At 44.1% G+C, this 20354-nt stretch overlaps 1 long non-coding RNA gene across 1 annotated transcript; it reads right to left on the bottom strand.

Moving 5' to 3' along the window:
• Positions 1-11452: 11452 nt before the first annotated feature.
• Positions 11453-17221, bottom strand: LOC146201784 (uncharacterized). Its single transcript, XR_014703580.1, has 3 exons — positions 16927-17221; positions 16218-16314; positions 11453-11723 (listed from the first exon to the last, which is right to left on the bottom strand). It is a non-coding gene; the product is annotated as an uncharacterized LOC146201784 (long non-coding RNA).
• Between the last annotated feature and the right edge of the window lie 3133 nt (positions 17222-20354).

Genomic DNA, 20354 nt, shown 5'->3' with positions numbered 1-20354 from the left:
GATGGTAGTAATAGTGTGCAGTTATAGTGTGTCGCCTCCATTCATATGCAAAACACAATGTAAGGGTGATTTTGATCGCCAGTTTGACTGTCATCTACTTGGCAGGCAACACATCAACGTTGTGCATACAGCCTTTGTCGTGCATCTATGGCTGCGTGCAACTTTCAGAAACGAATGGTTGAAAGAGAAGCAAATGATGCAATTAGATCTAGTTGAAGTGTCTCGCTTTTGACATTGTTTTACGGTGACCTCGATATGTCGAGTAGTTGTTGCTCAGCGTGCATGTTGTCATATAAAAATTTCTGCATAATGAAAGGAAGCAAGCACATTTCTACTAATGTTGAAAATATGCTGCAAGCCAAGACCAAAATTGTGAAATATGAAAAAGTGTACCTGTTGCAAATAATCATGAAGTAATCATTAGATGAAAGCTCTAACTTTGAGCTCTTTCATATTGGAAGGACCTACACAGTCTCAACAACTAATTTTTTAGCATGCAAGCATGTACATGGCCACATATTTGCATGCTCTCGTAGAGCATCTGTTCACGCCCTGGCTCCATGTGCTTCTACAAGCTCGCACAAATGCGTGACCAGCCTCACAAAGGCTCACTCATTCTCATTCAATCTTGTACAGTGGCTCTGCGTGCTTTTGTGAGCTCGCTCATGTGCACATTCAATCTCACAAGAACTTGTACAATCTCATGCATTCCTGCACAGTGACTGTACGTGCTCTCATAAATCCACGTTTAATTTGGCAGCAAACTTGGCATTCTATAAGGTGCATCGCTTCATGCGAGCTGAAATTTGAACGGACTGACTAATTGCGAGCAGTTTGTCATTGAAATTGAAAAATAATGACATTTATCGTTAACAGTGCAACACAAAAAATGCAATCGAATGGATAACAGATATGGGAAGAAGTATAATTTATTAATGTAATCAGTTCTTGTAATACGTTGTGTTAAAGTATGTGCCAAATGCCTCATAAGTTGCCACATGGAGTCCGGTGGCCGCCATAGTTCCGTCCCTGCATGATGTCCGTAATGGGCAGAACAAATGACTCTCGATCAATGTCGGTCATAACGAGGCTTCAGCTGCATCAGCATTTATTTTCAAGAAAGACCAGATAAATCGTCTTAGTTTTCGCCTCTTTTTTGTAGATATCTATGGATACTGGTGCAGGGTTCCATAAAACCATTACAACTTGCATCAATTCAAGCGTGTTACCTTATTTTAAATAAAAACTGCAGCTCAGTGGCATGGCCTCCGAGATCCCGCCCCCCCCATGCTCGCTTTTAACGCGAGGGGGGGGGTGATCTCGGAGGCTATGTGAGTGGTAATATCAAAGCGACCTCGTCTTGGAAAGGTGTAAAGCTAGCCCTGGAGAACTGAGGTGAGATGCTAATTTTAATAATTGGGGACTAATGCACTGCTATTTGACTTGGTTCTATAGTCTTTGTTCATAGAAGTCAGTTCCGCGCTCAAAAACTGAAATAAAAAAAAAGGGATTATAGGCAGCTTGACCAGTTGTACTTCGCAAAGCAGCACTAATTCACCGCGTACGAATTCGTCAGTGCGGCAAGAGAGTTTCTTCACTGGCGCATTCTAGAGCCTTCCCTTAAACTTCCCCTATTTGACACAAATGGTATCAAAATACACGCATCATATATGCCGATTGAGATAAGCGAACCAAACAAAGGACGAGACACAGGAAAGAAGAGGACAGGACAAAGCTGTGTCTCGTCCTTTGGCTGGTTAAATATGAACCTTTACCAACTTGCCCAGTCGTCAACCTTGTTGAACCAAACAAGTTTAACAGCTATGCGCTTTTTGTTCTTGTCCTTGACAAAGACTGTTTGCAATGCGAATACTTGAAGAGAGAGCGATAGAGGGAGGGAGGTAGCATAGCTCTTCAAGAGCAAAAAGGCCCATAAATTGGCAAAATGTCAGCACCTGCCGATGTTCAAGCGTCATTTGGTTTACGTTGGAAAACTATGAGTCTAATTATATAGTGTGCATTGGAAGAGCTAACAGTTGACTGTTCCTTATGATAAGACGAAAAGAGGGGGAAAATTGGTCCCATTACTCAGTTCCATAACTGTCAGCTCCTGCGTGCCTGACCGTACATCTCCTAACGGAGGTCTCCCTAAGAGAGAACAAACCACATGTAACGGCAAAGCCAAGGCATAAATTTCTCTCCCTGCGATTGAGATTCGTGATGAAACCGTCACCCCAACATACAAAGGCGCTGAAGGCCAAGAGGCTACAAGATTACTAAATGGGATAAAATGGCTAACTACGCCTCATGGTAACACTTCGAGGAATCTCTGGCTCGCCTCTCGTTGATTGCGCGACGCCAGATGCTTATCAGAAATTCTTAGTGCTTGCAGTGGTGCCCTTGATGTTGTATCCTGGACTAAACTCTTTCCCAAGCTTCCTGGTCACCGCTTAAACATGGTTTCCTCTAACAAGGGCGACACGCCGCCACTATGACAGATTTAGAATTTCTGAGGACGTCTGCCTCTTGGAGCGACTTTTTCTTCTCCTTTTTCTGCAAGAAGGCATGCATGGTGGCGTCGACCATATTGAACCCAGGTGATGTCAGCATGTGTATACGTAATTGGTGGCCCGTGAAAAGGGAAAACAAAGCCATTTGCCGTTGAAATGCGCGCCATTCAGTTTATATTTGCAAAAGCTGTAAAAAAATCGAGATGGGGAGCATATTGAAGAGCGTCTTTTCCCTACTCTTCGCAGATATACTTGCTGTGCGCGTGAATGGATGACCGAAAAAAAAAAGATAAAGCGGCCGAATGTTTTTTTCTTTTTCGATCTATATTATTCTGCATCTCTGCGTCTGATATCTGCAGACTCCTCCGATATCAAATACCACGCTTACATACCGACAATGAGAAAGTAACGAATACAATAGTTAAAAAATAGCTGTGTGAAAGCATGCACAAAATATGCTAATAGCTGTGAGAATGTATGACCTGGTCTAACGCGAGCTTATTGGAACTGTAAAAACTCTGCCCTTTCTTTTAATCTTTCTCTACCGTTAAATATTCATTAAAATAGGTTACTACATTTTTCTTAATGAAGTATGTATAAGTGGCACCGAGAAATAGGCCTAAATGAGCAGGAAGAAGGGATGTTTGGCAAGCATTGGCGAGGATGTTTGCCCTGTTGCAGACGAGACATAACATTGAGGAACAAGAATTCGAGTGCGCGTGCGAAACAAAGGCGTGACGTCAAACTGCATTCGCAAGACATTTCGCCAACCAGCCGAAGCCACGGCAAAAATAAGTGGAAAATAAAAGTTTACGTCACTGCGATAGCTCGTCAGAGAAACAATTTTTTTTTACTCTTGACTTTCGTCGTCTACTGGACCAGTTGATGAAAAGCGCCAAATGTAACCCATTGATATCTGACGCTTAAAAGGTTTGATATCTGAAACGTTTGCCAGTACCGAGGGCGAAATGCCGACTGTGCTATTGCACATATCGCTTCTATTTAAGCGGAGTGGCGAATGAGCGTCTCGTTAGCGTTTAAGGTCTCTACTGTATTATCGATTACGGGCAGCGCTTTATAGTTACTGCACTGTTTCTACGCACCGTTACTTGCATTGCGCCAACTGAAAGGGCTGCTGGTGTACATTTCACACACCCCTCCAGGACTTACAGAAACTGGAAGCCTAACAGCCCCAGTCGCCTGCCAAGCACAAACGTACCAATCGTATGCAGCAGAAACCCACTCCATCAGAGTTTTTCTCTGCGCCCGCTCCCTCCCGCCGGAATTCTTTCCATATTTTATTTTCTCTATATTCGGGTGCGGGCCTGCGGCATGCTTTCTTCGTCTCCTTTCCCTCTCTCGCCTACGTTTTGCTCTTCTCAGCTGCTGCTCGGTGTGCAACTCTTATTTTTCCGCTCTTCTTTCGTTCGAGTCATTACATTTTTCTCGAGAGTGCATGTCAGCGCGCTCTCCCGCCCGCACCCAACGACGTCATTCCAGCCTGGTTCTTGTCACATGGCAATACGCGTCCCTTCCCCCATCGAAACCCTTGGGGCCATTCAGCGTGCCCAGGGCGCGTATTGACAAACCATATCCCGTAGGAGCACTCGAGCAGACGACGCTATGACGCGCAAGCACGTGACACGACGTCACTTCCTTTAAGTTGTTTTTTGCTTGTTTCTATTTTTTCTTACGCCAAAGAAAGATGGCGACGCACACGCGCGCGCCGTTGCTTCCCCGACGCTGGCGTTGGGGCGTTGGTTAGCCAGACAAGCGCGTATCCTTCTACCATGGCTTAGAGGTAGTGCCTGTGCTGCGGCCGCAGTTTTGAGGCTTTATAAACACAGTGGCCCAAGCCGTGCCATTTGGATGCTGGATACTGTGATGCTTGCAGTTCGAAACAAGTGTTTTGGCCGTCATCTCGAAGTCTGGTGTTTGACTCTGACAGCAAGCGATTTTGTGAAGCCACGACTGCTGAACTTTTGCTGCCTAAGCATGCTGGATGCCGACTATGCTGGTGCTGGATGTGCAAGTGCGTCGATTCCAAGAAAGCTGCGCAGTGCCGTTGGATGCTCGCCTTGGAGCCACTAGTCGCTGAAAGGGCCTTGGTTAGTATCACTGCAATATTTGGATGAGCACTGCTGGAATATGGGGGGTAAAAAGGGGGGAAAAAGAGAAAAAAAAAACATGGTTACGTGGTGTATTTGTGAAACCTTTGCTGTGATGCTGCATCGCTGCTCGAGGGGGTCTTCGCTAAGGATGCTAAAGGTACTGGCCTACCCAAGGGCGTATGTAGACTACTACCGATGCTAAATTACATCTCAAAGACCGTCTCTCATTTTACGCTACCTTGTGAGCAGCTGTTTGCACTCAGGATTTTTTTTTTTTTTCCAGTTTCTGGCATTTAAATACGGAAATGTTTCTATATGTCAACATGCTGGGACAGCGAAGCTAGTTTTCTGAAACTAGCAGTAATAATCCTTGAAAAGAAAACATGCTCTCGTTTTGTGAACGCACGCATGATTACGGCGCCCTGGTCATAGCGGCAACCGCCCTTTTCTGAAGCCCATAATCAAACTATTGATTCTGAAAGTGAGATATTAGGTGAACTCGATAACCAAGTACTCACGCTTCTGTGGCTAAAAACAGCGCTGACACGAGACGAAGCAGAGGGGACACGACGCTGTTTCGTCTGCTTCGTCTCGTCTTAGCGCTGTTTTTAGCCACAGGTCATGCACCAACCAGCCAGAATTTCCACCTTCTTAAAGTACTCACGCTTGTTTGAGAGCACTGCGTTGAATAGGCATTTTTTTTAGCACAGTAGCTAACATAACTGCACCTGTTAAGCAGAGGCAGTGGCATAGCATGCTGTGTAATTTGTTTTTTGTAACTCTTTATGTATGTGATTGGTATTCTGCTCATGTGTCATGGCAAGAAGAAACAAGAGTGTTTATTTTTGAAGTCGTTGGCACCTCATAACATGCTTATGCAGAATGGTGCAGTTCAATATTGAGTCAAATAAATAAGTGCTGGCTTTCACAGCAACTGTTTATTCCTAGTATACATCTCAACGTGACCTTGGCTAACTTGAATTCCAAACTATCTTACAGCCACTTCAAAAGCTTCTGAATTAGGTGACATGTTGTACTTGCACCATTATGCCTACCAATATTTTTGAAGAAGGAAGCATTGCTACAAAAAGAATTAAGCTCAAATTATAGCAACACTTGAAGAGGGGAGAACCAGAGTATTTTGACATCACTCCCTTATGGTTTGCACACTGGTCAGCTAGCAATCCAACATTTCAAGAAACGCTTGTGGTGGTGGTGGTAGTGGTTATTTATTGTATATACAAAAGGAAAGAAAAGATGTTTGCCAGTCCCGGTATCTGCTATCTGATATCTGAAGCACCTGGACTGGGGCGGCGGAAATAAAGGAATAGCAAGGAAAAGGTAGAGGAAATCAAGAAGAAACGCTTGTTAATGTCATCATAATGTGCCACAAGTGTGTTTATAGTAAATTAGGTACTACAAGGCTGCCCCGATGAAAGTAGTCTAGGAAATAATATGAAACAACCAGTTTTAGGCATTTAAATTTGAGGAACCCGAGTTCGATTCCAGCCATAGCGACCATGTTTTGATAGAGAAAAATGTAAGGCACCCATTTACTGTGTGATGTCAGTGCATGTTAAAAAACAAAAATCATTGGTCAAAAATGAGCCGGAGACCTACACTACAGAATCCTGCAGAGCCTAAGTCAATTTGGGACACTACTAAATAAAAGTGAAATGCACTGCTTCTAAATTTAGGTGAAACAATGCCTTTACTGTTTAGTAAATGCACGGCAAGCAATACATTGTAAACCATTTATGCAGAAGCAGTTTGTTTTACTGGCAAATGCCTTCAACTTTTTGGCAGGAAAAAGTGGCAGATGTGACTGCAGTTCTAAAATGACACTGGGCAGCCATGCAACCATCAAAGAACCTACTTTGAATTGCAAATAGCCACATTTGTGTTTGCAAGGAGGCCCAAAGCACAGTGAATAAGCAAGATAGCGATGAAAATAATTGAATGAAAAGAAAGGTGGAGAGTTCGGCCAGCAGCAATATGACCCTAGCGTGCTGCTCCACACTAGAGAAGGGAGAAAAGGGAAATAAAAGGAGAATGAGGATACAAATGGTTGATGACAATGTTGTAGTGCAGTGAACTGGTTCGAGTTATAGAGAAGACCACGCACACAGTGGATTGCACTCGTCTCGCAAAGTCGACGTATAACACATGAAGTGCATGTTCTCCACATGCACCAGTTGTCATTGCACACACTTTCACTCTCATATTCTGGTCCAAATGCATACACAGGCTCGCCACGAACTGATTCTGAATAAGCTCAAACTAGACAGAAACATGATTGATCGCACTGTAAGCAGCTGTATAGGCATGCGAAGCACAGCACTAACAATTTGTGGTGTGTCACATATAGAATGGTTTGACTGTTAAATTGACAGGGTACCATGCCATCAACTAATGTCTAAAAGCTGAGATGATGGCTTTGGTTGGAAGTAATCTAAGCCCTTGGCGAGGCAAGTACACAAACGTAATCCAAATGCATTGTTCTTGAATGGCTGCTTTCCAAATTGTTGATATTTAAAGTAGTGTGGTGTTGCTAGCATGTTTTTCTGAAAAAAATCTTTCTGTGCAGCTAACTTCATTGCAACATCTGATTGAAGCTGGAACACCTGCAGCAGTACCAGACAACAAGACAAAAGTGTCCATGCAGATTGCAGAACTTTTGTAGACATGGAAAATAATAAAGTATGAATCATACTTATGAAACCTTTGCCCTTGTCTTCTTTTTGATAGTGCGGCCCTAGGCAGCTGCTGCACCAAGATTTTCATAGGTCAACAGGCCCACCAGAACCAATGCACCCGACCGACCTTCTGCAGGGAGACCCAGCCGCTACCGATTCCAGTGGCTATGGGGAATGTGTTAATATACCAGTACTACTGGAACTAGTAGGATCCCAGCAAGAAACAAGTAGGAAATTTTTACCTTAAATAAACAATTATCATCTTTGGCATTTTTCAGCAATTGCTCTAGTTATAAAGTGCTGTACTCTTACTACACAGCTCACAACCCATAAAAATATGTTGGCTACATATCTACAGAATATCATTTAATATCCCATCAAGAGATGTGTGGGCATACAGGGTGTTGCACAATTAGACCCGCGCTTTAGAATGCTTCTCCCAGCTAAACCGCGAAATCCTTGCAGTTCAGATTTCGCACAGAAATCACATTTTGTCGCTAGTATTTGTTAATACTAAATTTGTTTGTGGTACTTGCCTGATTCGATCAGAAGAAGTAAAATATTCCCATCGCCTGCGGCGGCGGCGACGCCAGACGAACCGCTGCCCCAGCGATGGGACTGGTGGCGCCACCTCATGCTGCTAACAACAACTCTGTAGCAGGAAAAGAGGGGGCGAGCGTTTCTGGCAGAAGGTTTGAGTTGTTGTAAGCAGCATGAGGTGGCGCCACCAGTCCCATCACTGGGGCAGCGGTTCGTCTGGCGTCGCCGCCGCCGCAGGCGATGGGAATATTTTACTTCTTCTGATCGAATCAGGCAAGTACCACAAACAAATTTAGTATTAACAAATACTAGCGACAAAATGTGATTTCTGTGCGAAATCTGAACTGCAAGGATTCCGCGGTTTAGCTGGGAGAAGCATTCTACAGCGCGGGTCTAATTGTGCAACACCCTGTATGTGGGTATTTGGTACATGTCCACTCTCACCAGACCATCTTTATTGGAATGCTCCGTCGCTTCTGCGCATGCGCCAGCTGAAAGAAGTGAGGAGGAATAACTTGCCGGACGTGACGTAAAACGTGTTTTATGTTTTGTTTGTAAAATGTCTGCCGCTTCTCGTCGCCGTTTCTAGCGATAGGCCGACAGATGGTCGCCATGTGTCGCCGGCTCCGAGTCCGTGATCGCTCGCAAGCCGGACTTGACTGTGGCGATGGTGGCGGACGGCTTTCTTGGCATCGTAGTTTGAATATCGTAGCCAAGTGGCCGTGTGTGGCCGTGTTCCCAGGTGTTCCTTTCCACTTGTTATAATACTCCTTGAGCTTCGGCCTCGCGTACTGCTGTTCGTCAAGCGGCATGCTGTGATAGCACCGTCTCCGACCTGTGGACTCTGCGACGCTAGTTCTGCAATGCGTGTCAGCCCGCCCTTGTCGATGATACATGCGTGCAGTATGTTGCAAGTAACTGGTGTATTCAGCATTGCATTTCCCGAAATTTATACGAGTCACTGCCTTTGGATCATCCGAAAGTACTACGTATACAATCGGACTGAGGTGTACAGCGCAAGTTACGCAACACATGGGATGCGAAAAAACATGGAATCTCGCTGTCATTTTTATCGTTGTCCTCGACTTCGACACCACTATTTAGTAGCAGTGGTAAACTTTAATCACCTGGAAATACCAGTATAAAAAGGCCGGTTGGAGACAAAATTGCCTCTCTATCCTGGATTTCAAGAGGTCGGGTAGTGTATCCGCAGGGCAATTGTTTTGCCATTTTCGTTGCCTTTATCGGATGTACAAACACGGAATTCGGTGTCCAATTGATGCAGGCAGCTAATCTATTATGAAGCTCCGATGCGGTAGCCAGCCCGGGACTAACCGGGAAATAGAACCTCAACCGGGAAGGCCAGCTATTCATCACAGCTCTCAAGCGACTTGCTGCCGGCCTACTGGACTAGTCATGCAACCGTGGAATCCAGGTATATTTTCAAGTAAACTTCTGTACTTAGGAGTGCCAGGAGGTAGACCGCCCGCGTAAAGAAAAAATGCTCTCGACATCTCCCGACGCAGTCCTGCCTCTAGTTTTGCTCCTAAAGTTAAAGGCTCGAAGCGCAAGCTGTGAAAGTCCTGGTATTTTTGCACAGTATTTATCTTCCAGCTGCTCTAGCTCTAGACAGTTCTTGTATCTAATTCCTGTATTTTTTTTATTTTTTTGTCTCAGAAAACATCCCACGACGTCCTATTCGATTGATGTTATTTCTACCTGCCCTGTTGTGCTTATCATTGTAGACAAGCATGTAGACTAGTGTTAAAACAATAAATAAACAGTGCTGGGTTCGTGATTCCATCTTTGTCCAGTCATTGCCCTTGCGACTAGTTGCAGCATGCACCAAAAACAAAGTTTGCCAAGTAATTATTTCCTCTGCCTTAGGGAAAAAAGGCCAGCTGTGAAAGCTGCAAAGATATGGACTGATATCCCTTCATATTTTTTCACACAGTCATGCTAATGATGTGTTGCATCTTCAAAGATCTAAGCAGTCTGCTTGCCAGCGCAAGACGGAACATTTATTGCGGACTGCATATTAGTTGTGTAGTGTCAAAATGCACACATGCATCTCGATTTCAGGTCATACAATACCCTCGGGTGGTCACAAAATACTCCATATGTCATGATAGCCAACTGCAGCTATGGGATAAAGAAGAGTAACAAAACAGAGCAAGAGTAACAAAACTGCTTAAATTTGCACTGTTAAAAATATTAAACACTACACAGCAAAAGTAGTTTTGCTAGAACCATTGCTGTGACTGACATGGCAAACAGTGCTTGTTGCCTTTAGTGATGTGTTGAGCACAAGGCCTGCATGGAGATTTTAATCCTGTCCGTTAGGCGGAGTTATGTCCTGTTTTTGTTGTGTTGTCATGCATGCAGGCCAAGGTAATGCCATATAGTCCTTGGTTCCAACGCTGCAATTCTGAAAAAGTGACTGCCAACACAGGTCCGATGTACACCGTCCTACTGCTGACCGTGTATATTCCCAAGTGATGTCCAAGTCTTGGGCAGACACTAATCGACGCAGCTCACAAAGCAACATTCCTGCCAAGGTGGTTGCTTACCATAAAAACCACATGCCATAGCTACCATTCATGGCAGCCCAGAAGTAATGAAGTGCTGACGAAACATATTTCAGATGTTCAGTGAGTTTACACAAGAGGGAGTTGTTAATATGGTTAATTAGTCACCAGTGAAATTTACTCTGTATTTATTTTGTTAAACAAAGCCCCTTTTGTGGAGTAAAACAAGCTAAAATTAGCCACAGGCACAAAGTAGGCAAATGGCAATACATATTGAAATACTTATTGTGAATTGTGTTTTATTGTCGGATTCCTTTGAAGGGACACTAAGGAGGATGGAAAGCAGTTTTCCTGTATCGCTAAGATACAGTGTTCTAATCTTAAAGAGACCACACGAGTCGCTTTGGGATGTTAAACCCCCCAAAACAATTAAGACCACTTAAAATGAAAGCAGAGGTTTTAAAAGGATGGAAAGACCAAGAAACAGAACAAAGATGCTGCCATTACCGGCCAATTTTGCAAGTAAAATGCATGCTTCCACACAGAAGTTTTGGTGCAGATTACTGCAAGATATATTGTGTCGTGAGCCACTCTAATGTGGCAGTGACACGTCCTTTTCAGCAAGGTCATCATGAATCGACTCATGGGAAGGCTTCCAATTTAAATTTTCTCACCAATAAATACTATATGCCACAATTGCTGCCGGACAACACAGCCATAATGAGAGAAATAATCAAATATTTACTGAGACCAATGACTCAATGGAGTTGTCCTCAGTGTCACTTTAAAAGGGTGAACTGAAGCATTCAAGCAAAGTATGCACTGATGCATGTGAGAAAATATTCTGAGGTAACACAATCTTTGCTCTAACAGAAGACTCTCAACTTCACCACAAAGAGGGAAAACAGCTGCCGAGGTACACTGGTACAGCACATACAGGAATCGCAATAATTAGCAGACATGCATTGCAATTCACAGAATGTCACGAAATGTGGTCGCTAGGTTAAATGTAATAGCATTAAATGTGCAAGCATATTTTGTAGATTGCCGAGATTTATTTGTTGCTTCAATTATATATTTCATATATACGGCAACACCTTTGGTCAACAAAAAAAGGGCGTGTAGGTGCCAGGAAAGGGGTCAGATTAGATGTGCTAGGTTTTTCTCCTGGAGGAGCAAGGAGAGAATCATTCTCCTGTAACCAGTTGACGGTGGATTCATCCAAATGTGAAGGTCCGATGTTCGACGACCCAAAAGTTACCTAAACGGGCATCTCTGCCAGCCGTCGACCAGAGCATATGCAACAGAGGTGGTCATGTGTAGCCTAAGCACGGACATCTGCACGAAAGAAGGAAAAAAAAAAAAAAAAAGAGCATCAAAAATATGTGTAAGACCACTCAGCAACCAAAAATGACATACACTGTGCATGCATACAACGCATGAATATGTCAGCGCAACTTAACAGTGTTGGCCGTTTATGTCATATCGTAATTATGGTGCAGTGAGGCTTGCTGATGAATTAAACAGGCTCTGCTCATCACAAACCTCTCAGCAGCACCTTCCCACAATCAGTGTCCTGACCTTTCAATAAGACAGCTTTCTCCTCCTCGCATTGCTAGAATGCATCAGAACGTTCGTGCTCACAGCATAAAAATACGATCAATATGACAAAGCTCACCATGAATGTCATTACGGTTTCTTCCCCTCCCCCCTTATCATCTGCCTGTACTGTATGCACAGCTCTCTTGACCTATCCACATCCAAATGAGAACAACTTAAGGGAATAGTGAGGGCAAAATGAACTTGGTCTATACCAATAAATTACTGTGTTCTAATAATGAAACACAGGCTTTTTCTATGGTAAAAGTTTTATAGATTACAAAAGTATGGAAACTAAAATACAGCTAAGCCACCAATGGCCACTTTTGTAAGTAAACCGCGGTGACGTTACTTAATGTTTACTCCGGCAGATCTCCAATGCACGACTACACAGCCGTTCACTACTGATTGATGATAAGTGTGTTTTGCAGCATGAGCTGCATCTCGTAAGGATTAAGGGGACTCTCCTGGAGAAATTTGTGATGGCTACATGACATTTTCTGAATTGTGACCATGTGGTCTGTGCATGTACAACAGTATGGTGCATGCGCAGAAATAAAAATTGCCTGCAAGCAAATTTCTGGACTGAAGCCCTGAGGCACTAAAGCCACTCTCTTGTCGTCGGGAGTGTGACGCCACGCAGCATGTGATGGGTGCATAATAAAAAGCATATAAATGGCACACGCCTACGAATGTGATTTGAACCCATGGCAAGCTACACAGGTCAGATTCTCTGGGCGCTGCATTAAACAACTAAGCTATAGCTTCACTTCTTTTTTTTTTTTCTGACATGGTATTTATTATACAAAAAGGGTTATGTACACAGACTATTTACAATTCATTCAGCCATTGCTGAGATGCACAACAGAAGACAACTTTTTAAAAGGCAGGCAAAAATAAGCTTCACCTTGACATTGCACGCATTATACAGCCACTTTCTCATGCTGCGCATCACTGTCTTCATCAACTTCCACTTGTGCACAGTTTAGTTGCAAAGCAAGACCATGCAGATAGAAAACATTTCAACATGTAGTTACTGAAAAAAAAAAAAAATCGTCTAATGCTCATTTCATATGCCTTAGGGAAACCCTCCAAGGTTAAGCAGACTTGCAATAAAAAGTGATTACTCACTGCCATCCAACCGATGGCAGCCCTATTGCTACAAGAAAAGATATGCAGCTTTTTCAACCAAAGAGGTTTTGATAAAGCTGCATAGCTTTCCTTTGCAGCCTTATCGCTGTGCTTTGGTGGATGCTTATGAGTAATTACTCCCTTATTCCACTAGTCTTGTAGGTCAGAGGGGAAGGGGGTAGTTTGGTAACGCTGGGGGCTTCCATCGGCCGAGTCCGTAACTCTGTCTTCTTGGGCAGCCATGCTATGCTACAGGCCACAACAATTTTTCAGACTGTTCTACGCCATTTCTGTGAGAGCAAAGCTTACTGCCTTCTTGTCGTTGCTTTATTCGTGCTGCGAATGGGTTTTACTCTACAAGTAGTTCTTTTGGTCATGACACCACAGGTGCAAATCAAATGTTGCATTTTGATTGTTTTCGGAGTAATAAATGCACCTCTTGCTGCCAAAAAAATATCAACCTACCTGGAAGAATCCACATAACGATTTTTTTTAGATGAGTAGGATGAAGCTGTCTGCAGCGTCCCTTTAGGGAAGCAGCAGTGCAAAACTTAAATGAAGGATGTAAAAGCTGAGAAGCTATGCTATATCTAATCTATAACTTAGACAAATGCTGCACATTAGTCCCATAGGCATCTGTACTTCAGTGAACCTCCGAAGTTTACTACATTCCTTTTTTTTTTTTGTTTTTTGTTTTTGTTTACATACTGCCCATCGAAATTTCTCAGCTGTGTACAACCCAGCCAAGGAACTGAGTGAAGGCATTCCTTTCATTACAATTTCTCAAGAAATGCAACTGTGGGTGTATTTTCTGTAATTCTGTCTGCTTTCTTACTAAACATATGAAATTTGTAATAGTACTTAGCTATACAACAAGGGGAAGTTTGCTGCTGGAGAAGAGTAAAAATACTGGCATATTTCTGTAGATCTTTCCCTGTGATGACAATAGTAACAGAATATCTGTTTTGCAGGAATTTATATTTTCTCTAAGCTGGGGACGGTGGCGGCATTGCTATGGGCAAAATATTTTTCTTAGCTGTGGTAGATATGACCAGCCTTATTTAACTAATAGCTATTTTTAAATTAGTAACTGAGTGCTTTAAACTATAGCTGTAATGAAACATTATTCGTCTTATTTAAATCACCTTCAGGGGCTCCCCCACGCACTAACATTAGAGGAGAGGAGAGGTGTCGAAACCTGGGAATTCACGAAGTGCTTGCAAGAGTATGGACGGAGGTCTGGTTCCACCTGGAGCGGGCATGTCGCCTCTTTAGCGAGCAGTTCTCGGAGCTGTGGTGTCGGCAGCCTGTTTTTTATTTTTTAAATATCTAGGTTTGGGGGTGTGACATGGATGGTATAAGTAGGATAGAACTTAAAGAAAACAGCAGTTGCTAACAATGACCAATGAACGTTTCCCGGCATGTGTTTTACTCCACTGAACGGTAAACAATCAGTTTTTGATGTGTAAGTACACCAAACAAGCAAGAAGCATTGATGGTATTCTTCAGCTGGTAATTTTGTCTGATGGTTAGCTTCTTATTTAGGTAACCAGAAAGACCTTAAACAGACTATTTTCTGTGACGAAGAAATTGTGCATGGCAGTTACTGCAGACTTAAGTTGTATCCGAGACTATAGAGGGGAAGCAGTTGTTATATTTATTTTTGTTGATGTGTCGCATAGGACAAGCAATATTTATGACTCCGACATTGATGAGAAATTGCAAATGAACACTTTACACAAGGGCAGAGGTCATACTTATGAAAAAAAAAAAAGAAACTAAAGAACAAGGACTACATAAAATGTGTTGAGAAACTATATGGCATTTCAGGTTACTAGCAAACCTAAGAATGCTGCAAAACATGTGCACCTTTGCACCATGATATAACAGATCAACATAAAGCTATACACGTGCAGCCTTTTATGAAATGCACACAGAAATTCCCAGTGCTCCTGCTGCTATTGGAATAAACGGTAGAATTTCACCCCTGGTGGGCACTTCACGCAGGTGCATTGAGCATCCAATGATGCAATATTGTATGCGTGACATTGCGAAATCCTTACAACTGCAAACATACTGCCTTATGCCGCCGTGAAACAGCAAGGCATAGGCTTCCACTGGGGATCACATAGCGTCGCTTCCATCTTGTGGCATGATTGTTATACTTGCACCGTGGCTCTGTCGCTTTGAAGTTAGGATTGTTATTGTATTCGCCGTACTCTCTTTCATGAGGAAGTCATAGTTTCTTCCACCATAAGCCAGCTAAAGATAATGTGTCCCTTTGCATACATGCTCGTCTCCCAGCGCTATTAATAAAATTCTCAGTAGTGTGCAAAAAAAAAAAAATAAATATCTTAGAAAAACAAGGGGGCTGTACATACCCCTTAGGTTGTGTGTTGGGCATCACTGCATCACTGACCTTCATTTTAATGGTGGGCTCGTTACTGCCCGCTATCTAGGCAGCGGGCAGTTACATCATCTTTTACTGTCAAGTTTCAAAGATATTCAGAGCAACATTCCTATTTCGAAAATTTACACTTTAAAATGTCCTGCCGTGTTTCTTACCCCTAAAGCTAGGTATACTTTTTTTATCTGGACGCGGAGTGTTCGACTGCCACAAAGAAAATATAGTTGAAAAAAGTCAGCAGACTGTCCTTTAGATGTGAAGCATTTGCTACATTGTACAGAAAATGCTTTGGACTTCTGCACACTATGCCATTTCATACACAACATGCAATGCTGCCAAAGGCAGTATGCCTGAGTACCGACTGCATTCGTGCCTGAGAAACAGTTTGTCCTACATCCAAGACCAAAGTGCAGACATGGATCGTCCAACTGAGCTATGGAGACATCTATCTTAACACTGAGCGTATTCATCAGTGCCACCCTTGACTACAGCAACGGATGCAGAATTACCAGCATTACCGTATCTGTCATGTGGAATGTGATGAAACAGCGAAGCAGTGTGGGAACCTCCTTATAGTGCCAATGGCATCAAGACTACCAGAACAGAAGCTGTCATTAAGTTACTGGCCAGACAACAGAAATGAAATCAGCAGCTCTTTTTAAACTATTTGAGAGAAATAAAACAATCCTACTCACTGAAAATGAGGTTCAGTCATTTATTCGTCTTAATAAGCTTTGGCGGGTCGCGATGGTTCGGTACATACATCGCCACTAACTGCTCAGATGCTTTAAACTGAAGGAGGAGTCAAGAAAATGTGCAGTAAGGAACTGTGACATCAAAGTTACAGAGGCCTACGTGAATGGTATATAACAACACGAGCCCTTTCAAAGCAGTTATTTTCATAGCTGCAGATAAATCAGGTGAGAGAATTGTTATTTTGAATCTATGGAGCAATGACCTGTAGTAGATGATTTTGGTGCACGAAATGCTGTTTTAAATACAAGAAAGGTTATACATATATATTTCATGCAGAAGTTTACAACGAACAAAAAATTTTAGAAATCTTGCAAACAAGGTCCAGCCATATGTATACATTGAGCATTATCGGCAGGTGGCCAGCTTCCACGATACACACGTCTTAGGATCCGGGATTTAGAACTGACATGAACAGTCGTTCCTTCAGGAAGAACGTTAGTCAAGTAACTGACATGAACAGTCGTTCCTTCAGGAAGAACGTTAGTCAAGTAGTGACTAACGTTCTTCCTGAAGGAACACCAACCGGAACGACGCCCCTTTTTATACTGGTATTTCGAGGTGATTAAAGTTTACCACTGCTACTAAATAGCGGTGTCGAAGTCGAGGACAACGATAAAAATGACAGCGAGATCCCATTCGACTACGCACTCGATCGGAGACGAGTTTGTCGCATCCCATGTGTTGCGCTACTTGCGCTGTACACCTTACTTCCGGATGATCCAAAGGCAGTGACTCGTGTAAATTTCGGGAAATGCAAGTAAGTACTTGCGACATACTGCAGGCATGTTCCATCGACAAGAGCGGGCTGACACGCATTGCAGAACTAGCGTCGCAGAGTCCACAGGTCGGAGATGGTGCTATCTGTAACTAAGAGAACGCATGGGAATATCACAGCTTGCTGCTTGACGAACAGCAGTACGCGAGGCCGAAGCTCAAGGAGTATTATAACAAATGGAAAGGAACACGTACGGCCACACGGCTACGATATTCAAACTACAATGCCAAGAAACCCGTCCGCCACCATCGCCACAGCCATGTCCGGCTTGCGAGCGATCACGGAGCCGGCGACACTGGCGACCAGCTATCGGCCTATCGCTAGAAACGGCGACGAGAAGCGGCAGACATTTTACAAACAAAACATAAAACAAATTTTACGTCACATCCGGCAAGTTATTTCTCCTCGATTCTTTCAGCTGGCGCATGCGCAGAAGCGACGGAGCATTCCAATAAAGAAGGTCTGGTGTCCACTCTCTACTCTCTTCAACGTGGACATTACAATGTATACTATAATGATTTATTATTAATATTTGCGGCAGATATTCACTGGATGTTCACTGAGTATAAATTCTTTGGCTAAGACTTTTTTTTTTTTTTTTGTAAACTGATTTTATGAACGTTTACAAGGGAAAGTTATCAGATTGACGGCATGTGACTAGCACTTTGTGTCATCATTTCTACAATTAGTCATTTAGCTTCGAGGTGATGACTTCGTTGAAAAGTCTCTTCTCTCGCGCTTGCCAGCTAACTGCATAGGTCTGCATGGAAACTATCGCCTAATATATTGCGCTCGTGTACTTTCGACTCCAGTATAGGCTAAAAATGTAGCTCCGCTTTTTATTAAATTGACTAAAATTCAACCCACATATAGCACTAGCCGAGTATAAATTATTTGACAATGATTGAAATATATTGCTAAGAGCAATACGGGCTGATCGGCAATGTACGTACCTTTCTCCATCCCTTTGAACCTTTTGCACGATCCAAGACGTGTTGGTTTCGACGCTGTAGGCTTCCAGCCATTCGTTGACAGCTGCCTCGTTTGCCAGGTTCGCCCGATACACTGATCCGTGCCCTTTAGACGCGAGCTCATCTTTTACGAGCTCGAGCGGCTCTGGGAGCTAGTCCATCATCTCTAGTTATCCGCAATTGATACACAAGTTCGTCAAGCACAAAATCACCCTGGTTAGCGCAGCGCGCAACGGATAAGCCAAGTGCACGTGCGTACAACCCAGAAGCACCGGACGAAGTGCGCGGACCTATGCGGATGGGTTGAAGTGCAAACTTCGGGGTGTAGCCGAGCCGAGCGACGATTCCAGAACAGGAACAGCCGCGCAAGTGACCACTGGACTGAAATTTACGTGACACGTGACCGGTAACCGACCGACGTTTATAGAACACCAGAGCAAAAAGCCCGCGCAGTGGTCACTGGACCGAAATTAACGTGATCGCGTGACCGAACTTTTAGCTGACGACAATTTGCGCGACTTTTACGTGAACTTCAGTTGACAGCCGTGCGGAAATACGAGCCCTGCGCGAAAACGACACCGAAACATGCGTACCTTTGACAAACACCAGTGGGGAAAAAACGTAAATGCGAGCCCTGCGTGAAACGAAACTAAAACTCGAAACTGAAAGCATGAGGAGTCTCGTCATAAGGCGCGCCCGAACTTTTAGCCGACGGCAATTCGCGTTATTTTTACGTGAACTTCAGCCGACAACCGTGCGAAAATACGGGCGCTGCTCGAAAACGACACTGAAACATGAGTACCTTTGACAAATACCAGCTGGAAAAAAAACGTAAATACGAGCCCTACGTGAAACGAAACTGAAACCATGAGTAGTCTCGTCACAAGGCGCTAGGGAGAAACAGCGTCGCTGCTACTCGCGGAAGTGACATTGTGTCACGTGCCAGCGCGTCCGAGCGTCGTCTGCTCGAGTGCTCCTACGGGATATGGTTTGTCAATACGCGCCCAGGGCCGAGCCTGTCAGCACGAGTGGGGCCTTGCGGCACGAACGGAGCAGGAATAAACGCGCCGCCGTCGGCGCACCTGCGCCCCATTGTGGAATCGAGCGCGTAAGAGTGAGCTAGCACCTGCCGGCAGGGCTTCCTCCCTGCTGCTTCCACTCCCTCTTCCCCTTTCGTCCTCAGGAAGGAAACTTTCTGTTCCCGTTCTATGGTTATCCCCGAAAAAGGCGGCATCTGTCACCGTGCAGAAACCCAGGGGGCAGCACTCGCGGCGAACAGGCAGCGCCATGAGTGAGCGCCGGAACAGTTTGATAGGGAGACGCGCGGCCGCCTGGGCAGGGCGCGCGCTTGAAGAAGGCGGCCTGCGCAGCGAAATGGTAGCAGTTTCAGCCAGCTCGAGCGACGTAGCGAAGCACAAACAATGCGAGAGCCACACGACACAAGACGCAGAGACAGGCACAAGCCCTGGCAGCCCGTTGGGCGTTTATTTCTAGGCTAGAAACACGCGAAACGGAAGACGACAGGAGAAGCGCGCGCAGTTGGAAAAGGCCGAGAAAAAAACGAAGGGGGTAGGAGGGTGAGGGGCGTAAAAAACACGGTAAAAATGTAGAAAAATACAAAAAAAAACATTTGTGGCGAACGCCCCTCCTCCCAAGTGTGGTACAGCTTCACAAAGGCCAGCTCGAATGCCCCAAGCGGGGGTGGGTGAGAAAAAAAAAAAAAAGCTGCGGGGAAGAATCGAGCGGCCGAGAAGGACGGAACGAGTATGAGAGAAGAATAGGAATGAATGAAGCTGTAGTCGGAGAAGAGAAAAAAAGCCTAAAAAATAAAAAGCGACAAGCCTGAAAACTCGAGAACGCCATTACGGGGGCCTGAAAATGTCGCAGGCACTTATATTACGCAGACGGATTTTGAAGAGTTTAGCTGTTTTCTGGTGAGGCGGTTGCCACTTTTCTCGACGATAAAGGAAAGGATGGCAGATAGCACGCGGTACAGCACTGCACCAACGCTCTACTGTTTCCAATACACATGCATGTCTTCCTCTCTGTCACATGTCAGAATTGTAGCATGCTTAATTTTCTTTTTCGTCGAAAGAACGTCCTGCCTCATCCCGACTTAAATGCTAGTTTTCTTTCGTTTGTTTTTTTAACGATCCTTAATGCCTCTTTAACGGTACTTTCAAGTCCTCTGCCACAAAATTAAGTTTTGACAGGGGAAGCTAACAGGTGGCAGTCAGCCACTCGACAACTTGTTTGGAGCAGGATGGCATGTAATGAATGCCAGATCTGTTCAGAGTGTCCACAAATAAGTAAAAAAAAAAATCATTTTT

Source organism: Amblyomma maculatum, chromosome 1 (genome assembly GCF_055883805.1).
Source record: "Amblyomma maculatum isolate TAMU_Amacu chromosome 1, ASM5588380v1, whole genome shotgun sequence".
In the NCBI taxonomy this organism is placed as follows: Eukaryota; Metazoa; Arthropoda; class Arachnida; order Ixodida; family Ixodidae; genus Amblyomma; species Amblyomma maculatum.
The sequence above is the reverse complement of the archived record's forward strand: the minus strand, read 5'-3'. Positions and strand labels throughout refer to the sequence as shown.